This window comes from Triticum dicoccoides, chromosome 6B, assembly GCF_002162155.2.
Source record: "Triticum dicoccoides isolate Atlit2015 ecotype Zavitan chromosome 6B, WEW_v2.0, whole genome shotgun sequence".
Classification (NCBI taxonomy): Eukaryota; Viridiplantae; Streptophyta; class Magnoliopsida; order Poales; family Poaceae; genus Triticum; species Triticum dicoccoides.
The window spans coordinates 377,280,416-377,292,147 of NC_041391.1; the positions used below are offsets into that span (position 1 = coordinate 377,280,416).

General features: G+C 45.0%; 1 long non-coding RNA gene across 6 annotated transcripts; it reads left to right on the forward strand.

The window, feature by feature from the left end:
• The first annotated feature begins 7,825 nt into the window (after window positions 1-7,825).
• On the forward strand, window positions 7,826-11,248 carry LOC119324541. 6 transcript variants are annotated; one of them, XR_005157019.1, is made up of 6 exons: window positions 7,830-8,177; window positions 8,429-8,503; window positions 8,773-8,867; window positions 9,252-9,307; window positions 10,296-10,380; window positions 10,962-11,248. It is a non-coding gene; the product is annotated as an uncharacterized LOC119324541 (long non-coding RNA). The 6 variants fall into 6 exon arrangements; XR_005157016.1 differs by having other exon boundaries at window positions 7,826-8,177; window positions 8,429-8,867; XR_005157015.1 differs by lacking the exon at window positions 8,429-8,503 and having other exon boundaries at window positions 7,838-8,177.
• The last annotated feature ends 484 nt before the right edge of the window (window positions 11,249-11,732 follow it).

An 11,732-nucleotide genomic window follows, 5' to 3' on the forward strand; every position in this document is an offset into this window, starting at 1 on the left:
GGACCTAAAACTAGCAAATCTGAAAGACGAGATTCGAACTAGCAACCTGGACTACAAAGCGTACGTTGATAGCCTAAAACAGCAACGGTTGTTGTCTTTATCGCATAACTTTATTTTATATAGTATTATGTTGAGTAGAGTAGAGGGAGTGGCTCGTCAACACATGCATGACCGTTGACTCACTTACTGGTGGGTCTAATGTCTGTGATCTCTCTCTCCTCTCCATCTAGTAACCTTTAGACACACGGGCACACACGAAGAGCGGCGCGAGCTTACCCTGGTGTTATTATAACTAAAAAATGCTTGGAAAATAGAAGAATCACCTAGAACAAGAGACACTGTGGCTGGTCGAGACGGAGCTAACCACACCTATCCTCTGTGCCATGTTAGCATGATGAAGTTGGGTGGCTAGTGGGGTGTTTTCGACCGACTGGCTGGGTCCAGAGGTCGGACTATAAGTAGTCCTCTAATACTGTATATTTTCACATGCATATTTTTCCTCCGTGCCGAGACGTGGCACACCCTACCACGCGGTTTCTGGGTCCTCCCAGATGGCGCATGCATATTTTCTTCCTTGCTGAGACGTGGAACGCCCTACCATGCGTTTTCTGGGTCCTCCTCAGTCGTAGTGCTGAAGCAAGTAAATGAGTCGTCAAATCACAAAAGCCCACCTTTCCCGCCAAGTACATAAGTGAAGCACGGTGGCTAGCTAGTTGGGCTAGTGCGACCGAGCTAGGCCGCCACCACATTTGTTTTTTCACCCCTTTTTTCTTTCCTTGCCAGTAGGTAAATTTAAATATCCACCGCGGCGTTGCTCTGGTCTTTGGTTGTGGCAGACGCGGCAGGATTTTTTTTATTGACGGGAGCACGTGCGGCAACAATTTTTCGTGATGACTCCGCCTATAAAACCCACTGCTCCCTGATGTGAAAAGTTATCGACTTGTGTTTTCCCGTGGTGAAAACCAAAAGATTCAACCTGCTCCTCGGCTAGCTCCCTCCACCTTCCCGTCGATTGCATTGCCTTTCAGCCATTTCGCCCCCTTTACTTCCTCTCCCCATTGCTTGTACCTGGTTCCATGGCGCTGTACCAGATCATGGAGTCTGAGGTGAGGCGCCTGACACAGGAGCTCCAGGCCAAGGATGCCAAGCTCAAGGCCAAGGACGTGGAGTTCCGTGAGCTTAAGGAGGAGAGGAGTGCCATGCTCCTCCTTTATGTGTGGGAGTTCACGGAGCTTCAAAAGCGGCAGATGTCCACCACAAAGATGCTCGAGGCATCGGCAGCGTTGCTGCAGAAAGTGGGAAATACGATAGGCAGTCAGGCGAGCCGGATGGAGCGCAAGCAGGCCGATTGTGATGAGGTCCACGATCGCCTCAACCACTTGGTGGACCATGTTGTCACACACGTGTTGTGGCTGCGCGATGCCTACCGTTGTGCCTGTGCGACCATACCGGCCGTCGGGCTAAACCCGTTTAACCACCCCGTCGACTTCAACGAGCTGTGGCTTCTTGACCTGGTCCCCTTCTTCACCTATATCTTCGAGGAGCTGAGCCATCTCCACGCGATGGTGGGGGCGGAGCTGGACAAGGAGGAGTTTCGGGTGGCTGTCGCCGTTGCTGGGCGAATCTTGTCAGGGCTTCGTCATCAGAACCCATTTGTGCCATTGGACACCGTCTTTGATGAGCTGGGTCCCATCGACCGGGAGCGGGCTCTGTGGGCGGTGGCACCCTACATCACCAATGTCGTGTGCCTCGAGAAGCATGGTGTTTGGGCATCCTCTGCATGGGCATGTCTCAGTGCAACATGACCGTTGGATCAAACTTAGATGGTGTTGATCAGTCACTGTAGCACAAAGCGTGTGGGTGTGCTTGGTTGCATTCTCATCTCAATATAGTTGTTCCCTCTTCGTGCATGCTTATCTCAGCATCCCTCTTCATGCATGCTCCTAGTGTATTTGTGTTAACCTACTAGTGTGGACTCATGCACCCTTCATGCACTCTGCCAAACACCCAAAAGTGGATTGAGAAGGGAACTTTTTCTCCCATGCACCCTTCATACACCCTGCCTAACACTAATTCGTGCTTCATATGGTTCATGTTCCATGGACTATTGTAGCACTGTACTCTCTGTGCGTTGTAGACCTAGTTTTGTTAACATTGATCTCACTGTTCATTCTCGACCGGACAATCAAAAAAGTGGGATGGTACATTGCTGTTCATATAGTTGACATGCGCACAACATCATTTGTTATCATCATATCTTAGTACACTAGCAACAAGATTATAAGTACTGACGTATGGGCCATTACAGATGCCTAGTAGTAGGAGTACTGTGCAATTTCAAGTGGCTGCCATGTTTCACACTCCTCCGTCGTAAGAGCGGAAATGCTTGTTGTAATCATTTTTTTCTTCAGAAACAGTGGACACGTGCGGATCCTCCTCATCAGTCGTCGGGAACCTTGCTACCCACTTTCGCCGATGTGTGGGACAGCCAGCATCGGGGTCCACTTGCCATGCACTAAATTACTCCGTACTAGAGTGCACAACTGCACGGTAGACTACACCAGTCCAAGAACCGCAGTAATGCCCAATGAGCCATCAAATCACAAAACCTCCACCTTTCCAGCAGTAACTTCGACGGTCGAAGCAACCATCATTTCACTCTTCTCCCTCATCTTTCTCTCTTGAAGAAAACCCCAAATCGCTTCTCCCTCATCTTGTTCCTCATTTCTTCAAGAAAACCCCGACGTGCATCTGCCATTGTTCTTCTCTCCCAAATAAGGAAAGGTGAGCGCATCAATGGTGTTGCTTCTAGCCAAGGCCCGGTCTTGCAACCCCAAGACTGATCCTATAACTCACTCTCTGTTCTTCTTTTGGGTTTGTGATTATGGTTTCTTTTCTTTTATTTCTTTTTGACAGTTTCTTGATGGACCCTGGAGCACCGGCCAAAGTGATGTCTACGGATCTGGCCAAAACTGTCGAGGCTCATGGTACGAAGAAGCGCAAGCACCCCTACGAGACTACCGCAGACAAGCTCATGGCCATCGCCATGTTCAAGCCCCCCTCTTCGGGATCCCTCGTTAAGCAAGTCCAGGTAATATCTCTTCCTGACGATCTTTTTTGCGCTCTTGATCGTGTTTTTTCATCTAACACGCAATACTAGTACTAGTAGTACAACTTTCTGGGTGATCTTGCATGTGATTTTTGTGTGCCAAATGATGGTTTTAAATTGCTCTTTTGACCAAAACATGCGAGAGGTTGACATACATATGATTATTGCACATAACACTGATTTCTTATAAATTACTTTCAACTATGTTATGAACATCAATGCTAGCTGTAGGAAATGCAAGATTTTAGCTCTCATGCCTTTTAAAGAGTATAGTAGCCTCAGTAACTTGTATTATGGACATTGCAAGTAATTCCTCTGCTCTCATGCCTTTGAAGACATGTTCTAGTGTCTTTGTTCACTCATTTTTCTACGTATATGTAGTCTTATATGGAGTAAAATATCAAAAATCATCTTATATTTCTGAACAGAGGTAGTAATAAAACATGTGGTTTTTGTTTTAATTAGCACCAGGTCCGTGGTGGAGATGGAGTTCTCAAAGTCATGCCATGTGAACTAGAAGACCTGAGGATGAGTACTACTACTAAACTATCCAGCTGTTGTGTCCTTGTCGCCACATGTCGTGAACAAGTATTTTCTGGTAGCATTGTTGTCAGGCGTGTTCTGGAGGGTGTACTTCACCACAAGAATTTCCTAATTGTGCCTTCGATTACGAAGGGTGTGGTTTTTGTAAAGCTTCCCGGAAAATCTGATGCGGACTATCTTCATCGTCATGTTTATGAGTGGAAAGACCACTTTGTTAGGTTCTCCAAGGTTGATGAGATGGCGATTGTCACAGCCCTAGCTTAGCCTTTGCTTGTCCTTGCATGATCATCATGTCATCATGTCTAAATTTCATTCAACTATGAAATGGGGATTCCCAAACCCTAGCACCAAATGAATTCTACTAGGGTCAAAATAAAATCTTTTCCATTGAACTCAAAATGCCCTTTAAAAATGTTCAACATTTCTGGTTTGAGGTGGAAGCATCTACCAAAGATGGTTTACATTTTTGCAGGACATATTTGGGCTTTGAATTAATTCAAACATATTTGAATTGGGGCTATTTAAATGCTATATATATATATATATTTTAGGTGCTCCAAAAATGTTGGAAATTGTTATGGGTCACTGGAATAATTCAGATAGCACCCCTAATTATTTTCAGGATTTTATAAAATGGTTTAGTATTTTACTAAATCAAAACAAAACAAAATAAATAGAAAACAGAAACAATTTAAATTAGAAGAGAGAGAGAGAGAGAGAGAAGAAAGAGAGAGAGAGAGAGAGAGAGAGAGTTACCTGGGCCGGCCTTCCTGTTCTGGCACTGTAGCGGCCCAGCCCACCGAGGGCAGAGTCATCTTCTTCCTCCTGCCAGTAGGCAGAGGGGAAGCGTGGCACGCTGGCGTGCGTTCCCAGCCACCTCCTGCTTGCCGGCGATCCCCTGGACACGTGGACGACTTTCCCGTGTCGTCCCGATCCCGCTGCCCCCCTCGCTCACTCTCCCTCTTCTCTGGCTCTCTCAATCACGCACACCCGAGCACGGCCGTCGCCGCCGCTCACTACCACCGCGCTCTTTGGCCGTCCCTCGACCAACCGCCAAGCCCATTAGCTCCGCCTCATCGCCTGCTACCTCCCCGTCGAGCTACACATCGCCGGACACCCCACCGCCTCGCCATCGACCCGTCTTCTCCATGCTCGGTAGATGAGATGGCCACTGCCGCGCCGACTGCACCAAACCTTCCGCGAGCTAGCCGACCGCTCCATTAGATCCACTATGATCTTCTGCGTCGAACCCCCCTCTTCCCCACGTCGTTTGCTCGCCGTAGACGTCGCCCCCTTGAAGACCGAACCACGCCGCTGCACGAGCTCGTCGCCGGCCACATTCCGGTGACCATTTGGTCCCGTGCGTGTGTCTGTTGCACTCACAGCGCCGTGTAGAGCCTCTTTAGCCTGCTACTTGCTCGAACGCAGGCCGTAGCACCAAAACCGCGAGCACCCGAGCTCCGGCCGCCGCCCAACTCGCCATCGCCACCGCTACGGGCCACCCCAGCTCCATTCGCTGCCACCAGTGGATGCGCCACTCCTCCAGCTCCCTGTAGAGCCAAACCCCGTCACAAACCATCGTTTGTAGCGCCGTCCCGAGCAACTCCGGCGAGGTCCCGCCGTCGCCGTGATCGCCAGCGTCACTTGCTGACGTGGCTGACTTAATTAGCCACTAATCACTGCCCCGTGCCACTGACACTGGGACCCACACACTTAACTAACCACTGTTTAATTCATGTTTAGTTTAAATTAATCACAGTGGCCCCACGCGTCAGCATTGACCTCGCTAACATGGCCGTTGACCAGGCCCACCTGTCAGTGTCACTAACTGACACTCTGTCACTGACCAGTGGGTTCCACCGGTCAGGTTTGACCTGGTCAGTCACAGCCGACCTGCTACGTAATGCTGTTGTCATGCTGACGCAATAAATCTATTTCTGGATTTAGTTTAATTTTAAATAATCCAGAAATTGCAGAAAATGGTCAAAACTTCTAAAAAATCATATAAATTCAACCGTAACTCCAAATGAAATAAGTTATATATGATAAATAACCAGAAAAATCCAATCTATCCATTTGCATTGGTTTCATGCATGTTTAAGCAACCTAAACCTGTTGTTTATATCAAAACATGATAATGCACTTTATAAAGTCATAATTTGAATTTGAACTTGAATCTTGGGTTCAAACTAACTCAAACCCATCTGATTATAGTTGCATTAGCCCAACACACTCATTTGGCCATGTCATGATCATGCATCATATTGTCGCATTGCATTGATTGTGTCCCCTCTCTGTTGCCGGTGTTTGTCCCCTCTTAGTAGACGACGTACCGACGATGTGATCAATGACACCGATGAAGAACTATACTATCTTCAGAAGTGCCAGGCAAGCAAAACCCCCTTGTACATTCCGATACAATCCCACTCTCTCGCTCCTGCTCTCTTTTACTACATTAGGACAACAACGATTCATCTGTTACTTGCTGCGGTAGTTGAACCCCTTATTCTCTGCATGACCTGTCATTGCCACAGTAAATAGATGAAACCCATTAGCATGAGTATGAGTTGTTTGAGCCCTGATGTGCCTGCTCATTCATGCTTGTTTGTCATGTCTGCTATTGCTTAGAGTTGAGTCAGGTCTGATTCATCGGGGATGAATTGGAATGTTGTGAAACATGTCCTACTGTGTGTGAGCTAAGTGTGTGAACATGATTTGGTAAAGGTAGCGGTGGGAGGCCATGTAGGAGTACATGGTCGGTTGTCTCATTGAAGCCGTCATCAGGAACTGAGTTCTGTGTTTGTGATCCATGAACAGTTACTACCACACAGTGGGCTTCGGGCGCTCCAAGCTCTCTCGACTTATTAATCAACTCGATCTCTGTCCAGGAGTTGCAACTAGTTTCTGGTGTTTGTAGGTAGTGCTAGTAGTCTACCAAGTGCCACCCGGGTACAAGTGGGCTTGGGACAGACTAGGTGCAGTGGCACGGTGTACCAAGTGGCACCCGGATGGTGGGCTTGTGAACCCTGCTCACATTGTTTGGGGCCGTGAGCGACACCCCGGCCGGATCTCCTTACGGATGGAATCCGAATAGGCGATAAACCTGGACGAGAGACTTGTGTGGTTAGTAAGGTCGTGGCCGACACCCTCGCCAGGCTTCCGCTTGAAGGTTGTCGAGATACATGACGTGTACATGGCGGTAAGTGGCGAGAGCGTGTGTGAAAAAGTACACCCCTGCAGGGTTAATATGATCTATTCGAATAGTCGTGTCCGCGGTAAAGGACTTCCGGGTTGCCTGTACAGTTCATAGACAAGTGAAAGTGGATACTCTAAAATGCGCAAGATAAGCGTGAGTGCTATGGATGGCATTCTCGTAGGGAGACGGAAGCGGATCCATAGTGGGGTATTGATATGGTGAATATGTGGACTCGTGTGCGCCACCTCAAAAGAGTTACTTGCAGTCGTAGTTCAGGTTAGCCACTGAGTCAAAGCTGGCTTGCTGCAGTTAAACTCCACCATCCCTTTTGTTGATAATGATGCATATGTAGTTAGTTCTGATGTAAGTCTTGCTGGGTACATTTGTACTCACGTTTGCCTATTTTATATTTTTGTAGAGAGACTTTGGTCTCACTAGTAGTTTCACGTGGACTTCGACGTTTAGCTTGTTACCTCAGCTACGATCTTGTGCCCTCGGCAGGATCTGGTTGATAGACAGGCTTCTCAGCCCTATTTCATTTGTACATGTCTGTACCCAGACATGTTAAGTTTCCACTTGTGCTTGATTGTATGCTCGGAATGCTGGGTCGAGAGACCCATGTTTGTAATCTCTCGCTCCTCGGAGCCTATTGAATAAAATACTTGAGTTGTAGAGTCATGTTGTGATGCCATGTTGTATTTGCACATATCGAGCATATTGTGTGTATGTTATTGAAATGCTTGGTATGTGTGGGATCTGATTATCTAGTTGTTTATCCTTGATAGTCTCTCTTACCGGGAAATGTCTCCTAGTGCTTTCACTGAGCCTTGGTAGCTTGCTACCACTACAACAAACACCCCCGTGCACCAACGCATATCTAGCAACGATGTGAGCCACCCCACCTCCCCACGAAGGGATTAACCTCCACGCACCCCCACCTCTTTCCTTTTTTTACAGTACCGTACCCACCTCCACCTTATCTGCGCCCCCTCCTTCCAAATATATCACACAGCCTAAAATACCATTTTTTTTTTCTCCCAGCCACATCTCTCCCCTGATTCCTCTATGTCTCACACCACAGCGCCGCCGCCGCCGCCAACTCCGATTCCGGGAGGCTCCGGTGGACTCCCAACCCACTGCTCACGGATCTCCCCGACTCCCTCTATGTTCTCCCCCGATACTTCGCACCCGTCCACCGCGCCCCTGCACGCACGCCACGCAACAACCCTAGTCGCCAAGCGTCGCCGGCGTGGCTCCGGTAGCTCTGGTTTATCAGCCAACTACCACTGCATCACCTCACGTGCAGCAGCTGGCTCGGGATTGACATTGGTACTCCGTCTCTTCTACCTCGACTCTGACATGGACATGTCTGGCTCTGGTGTTTACTGTATTAGATTAGATCTGAATCACCATGTGTTGATCTATACTACTTCTGGATGAGTAGTACCCTGTCATGTGTTATGGTCAGACTTTCCTCTTACTATATAGATGGATCGATGGATAATTAGGTATTTTTTTCAAGTGAAATTAATCATTACATACTAACATGTAGCATGACCTGTTCAATAACATCAATGCAGTTTTCTTATAAAGGAGATCAACTTGGTTCAAATTGGAGTGAGATAGTGTATCAGCGATATATCATATGCGATCATGTATGTCACCGGAGAAGACAGCATGTCAGTGCAATTATGGTTCCATGATACTAGCATGATTTTTTTAAATGGAGAATACCCTTCTCAATAGACTGAATCGTTATTTATTTGGTGTCACATGAATACATACAGTATACTAAATAAACAAGTCCCACTTTTATCCGTTCGTCCCAATATTTGTGTTTATTCTATAACCCTTTGTTCCATCTACACTCGCAGGTTCTGACATTATCTTTTACTAAGTGTGTGCTTCTGCTGTTTTTTAACAGATTTATCTACTACACTAGTGCATTGCAATAAAGAGAAATCCATGAATATGCAGAAGAAGCCTTGGGAATTATTTAAGTCAGTTGTTTATAGCATGGTGAGGATCCTTTCGATAGTTCATGTTGTTCATATTAATGTAAGGAAAACATGAATTTGTATCGTATTCTATTTTTTTGGTTGATATTTTTCCCCCTGACCAAAAGTTACATTAGTTTCAGCTTCTTATTCAGTAAAAATGGGCATACTACAATCTCAAATTTTATGCAAAATCTCAGATGGAAATAATTCTTACACTCATGTTATCCAAATAATTTATAAAATCTGAAGGTGAGTTACAAGAACACCATACCTTGATATTCTCATCATATGTATATGACTCGTACTCTTGGAATCTCACCTCTAAATCGAGTTTAGTGCATTTTTTTGGAATTACATGTACTTCAATCTCTGTACTGATTTTGTATTTTGTGGGGAGCCACAGATGTTTCCAAATAGTAGAAGGATGCATGATTGGTCAGCACACAAACTCTTGGCCAGGTGCCTCTCACATCTTATCTTGTTTGTAATATATTCTCCTTCAACTGTTAACACAATCAGCCTGTACTTGGTTAATGCAACAACGTAAACATGCAAATTATTCCTTTTGTGCATTCTGCTTCCCTGACATATAGGGCACACTACGGTGGTGGGATGATATTAGCAACCATAAACAAAGAGCTAAGCGATCAGATGCGGCGACTGTGCGAGTGTGTCAGCTACGTCGAATTCACTAAATCCCAAACCATTGGATCTTACTAGGATCTCCTCTTCTCTGTAATACTTATGGCCTTCTCCTCTACCTATTCGGGCCAACAGTCTGAGCATGCATCCAGCAACCATGGTGACAGAGATGAGCATACTGGAACTGCTCTAAGTTTCCATGTTCTCCCTAAACAAGTGAACTAAGAAAGCAAATCATATTTAATAGAATTTGGCATATACTAATATGCTGGCATTACTTAGTCTGCATGAATGTTGTGGTCTTTTAAATTGTTAGAATAATTTTTAAGTAGTTTAGTAGGAGTCCATTCTAGTTTAACTAGACAAGTTTGAGTCTAATTTGGATAGGTTGATTAGTTAGTTTTCCAACATGTCTGGTTTGCATGTCGTAGGTGATTATGTTATCAGGTGGGTCGTAGTCTATACATGATTCAATGAGTTTGCATAGCAAGCGGCCTACATATTGTACTAGTATTGTCTTGGAGTTAGCATGCCTTACTAGTCCAGGAAAAGGTCGCTGGAGTTTGAGTCGTTTTAGATGCTATGTAAGAGTTTAGATTGTTTCAGCCATGTAGCACGTCATATCGTGGAACCAGGTCGCGCAAGAGTTTTTCCATAAAAAACAAGGCCATGTAAGAGTTTTGATCTAAAAGAATAAAGAGTACGCTTAAGTTTTTTCGTCACACGTGTTCGGCTATTTTGATGCGAACAATTCTGTCGGCAAAACCAAACATATAGACTACTAATGCATATGTGAAATCAGCAGGTTACAGAGACTCGATTGTTCCAAGTTGATGTTGTTGGCGCTAAAACATAGAACACCACTAGTGCCAAGGTGGATTTACTAGGAGGTATTTTCTGATAGTAGTTCTACATTGCATGAATGATTCTTCACCAGATCGAATGGAAATTTTGTAGTATTAATAGCATTGCTTGACTATATTTTATTATCTTGGACATGCTTCTCTCTTTTTTCACCTAATTCCTGCGAGAGAACACTTTTCTTGCATGTGAAAATAGGTGTACTACTACTGTGAGATAAGACTCTTTGCTGCTAGATTACGTAAAACAATTCATCAACTACCGTATGTCTGCCTTACATTCCCCTACCCGTATAAAACACTCTGTTTCTATTAGCATGGTGAAACTTAATAATGAAATGAGCTGAGTTAGTTTACTGTAAGCTAAAATGACTATTGTAAGCTACAAATGTAACACTGGACAAATCCGAACAAGAACATTGCTATTACTTCAATCCAAAGTAGCGACCCCGAATATAAAGCTAAAGTTGACAATGTTACATTTGGTAATGAATTCTTGGTATTTCGGGTTGATGCAGCCAGATTAATTATCACATTGCCATCAACCTTTCTATGTTGCTCCTCCTTTCAACTTTTCTTGCATATTAACCTATTTCATTTCTCTGTTGTAGATTGCAATATTGGATGATGCATGGTTCAGATGTTGATTGCAAGGTCAAGAATAGGGGTGCTACTAGATAGTTTCACATTGTGTCTTTTTCTAGTGCCAATGTTTCAATCATTATGTTTCTGATATTTTCTGTGTCAATGTTTCGATTATTATGTTTCAGAATGGCTGAGACGTTGGTTGCAAGGTCAAGAATAGGATTAGTACTAGTTTCAAATCTTGTAATCTTTGTATCATGTCCTTTGTAATACAAACAAGTTGATTTAATACATGAGAAATTTCTTTTTATTATACTGTGTCCCTAGTGCAATATCGGCATTGACCTAATAATTTTGGCCGGTGATATATAAAATAAAGTGCATTTTTTATGCAATGCACTATGCATTGCAATACTCATTTATTAATCATTTTCTCTAGGGTAACCACCAACGCATGCGAAGCGTTGTTGGGCTCTAACTCTATATGTTGCTACCTTACAACACTTATTCATACTGTTTACCAACGGATGCATATACGTTGTTGTAGACCCTTGCAACGTCACCAACGGCAACACATACAAATCTGTTGGTGTAGACGTTACCAACGTTTATATGGACCTTTGGCAACGCAATGATGCGTTGCTATAGGGGGGTCCCTGTTGTAGTGTACTGCTCCGGAACACTTAGGCTGGCCGGCATGTGTCCTTCGTTCCTGTGTCTGTCCCTTCGGGGAAATGTCACGCGGTGTCTACCTGAGTCCTGTTAGCCTGCTATAGCTCGGTTTACCGGAGTCCTGC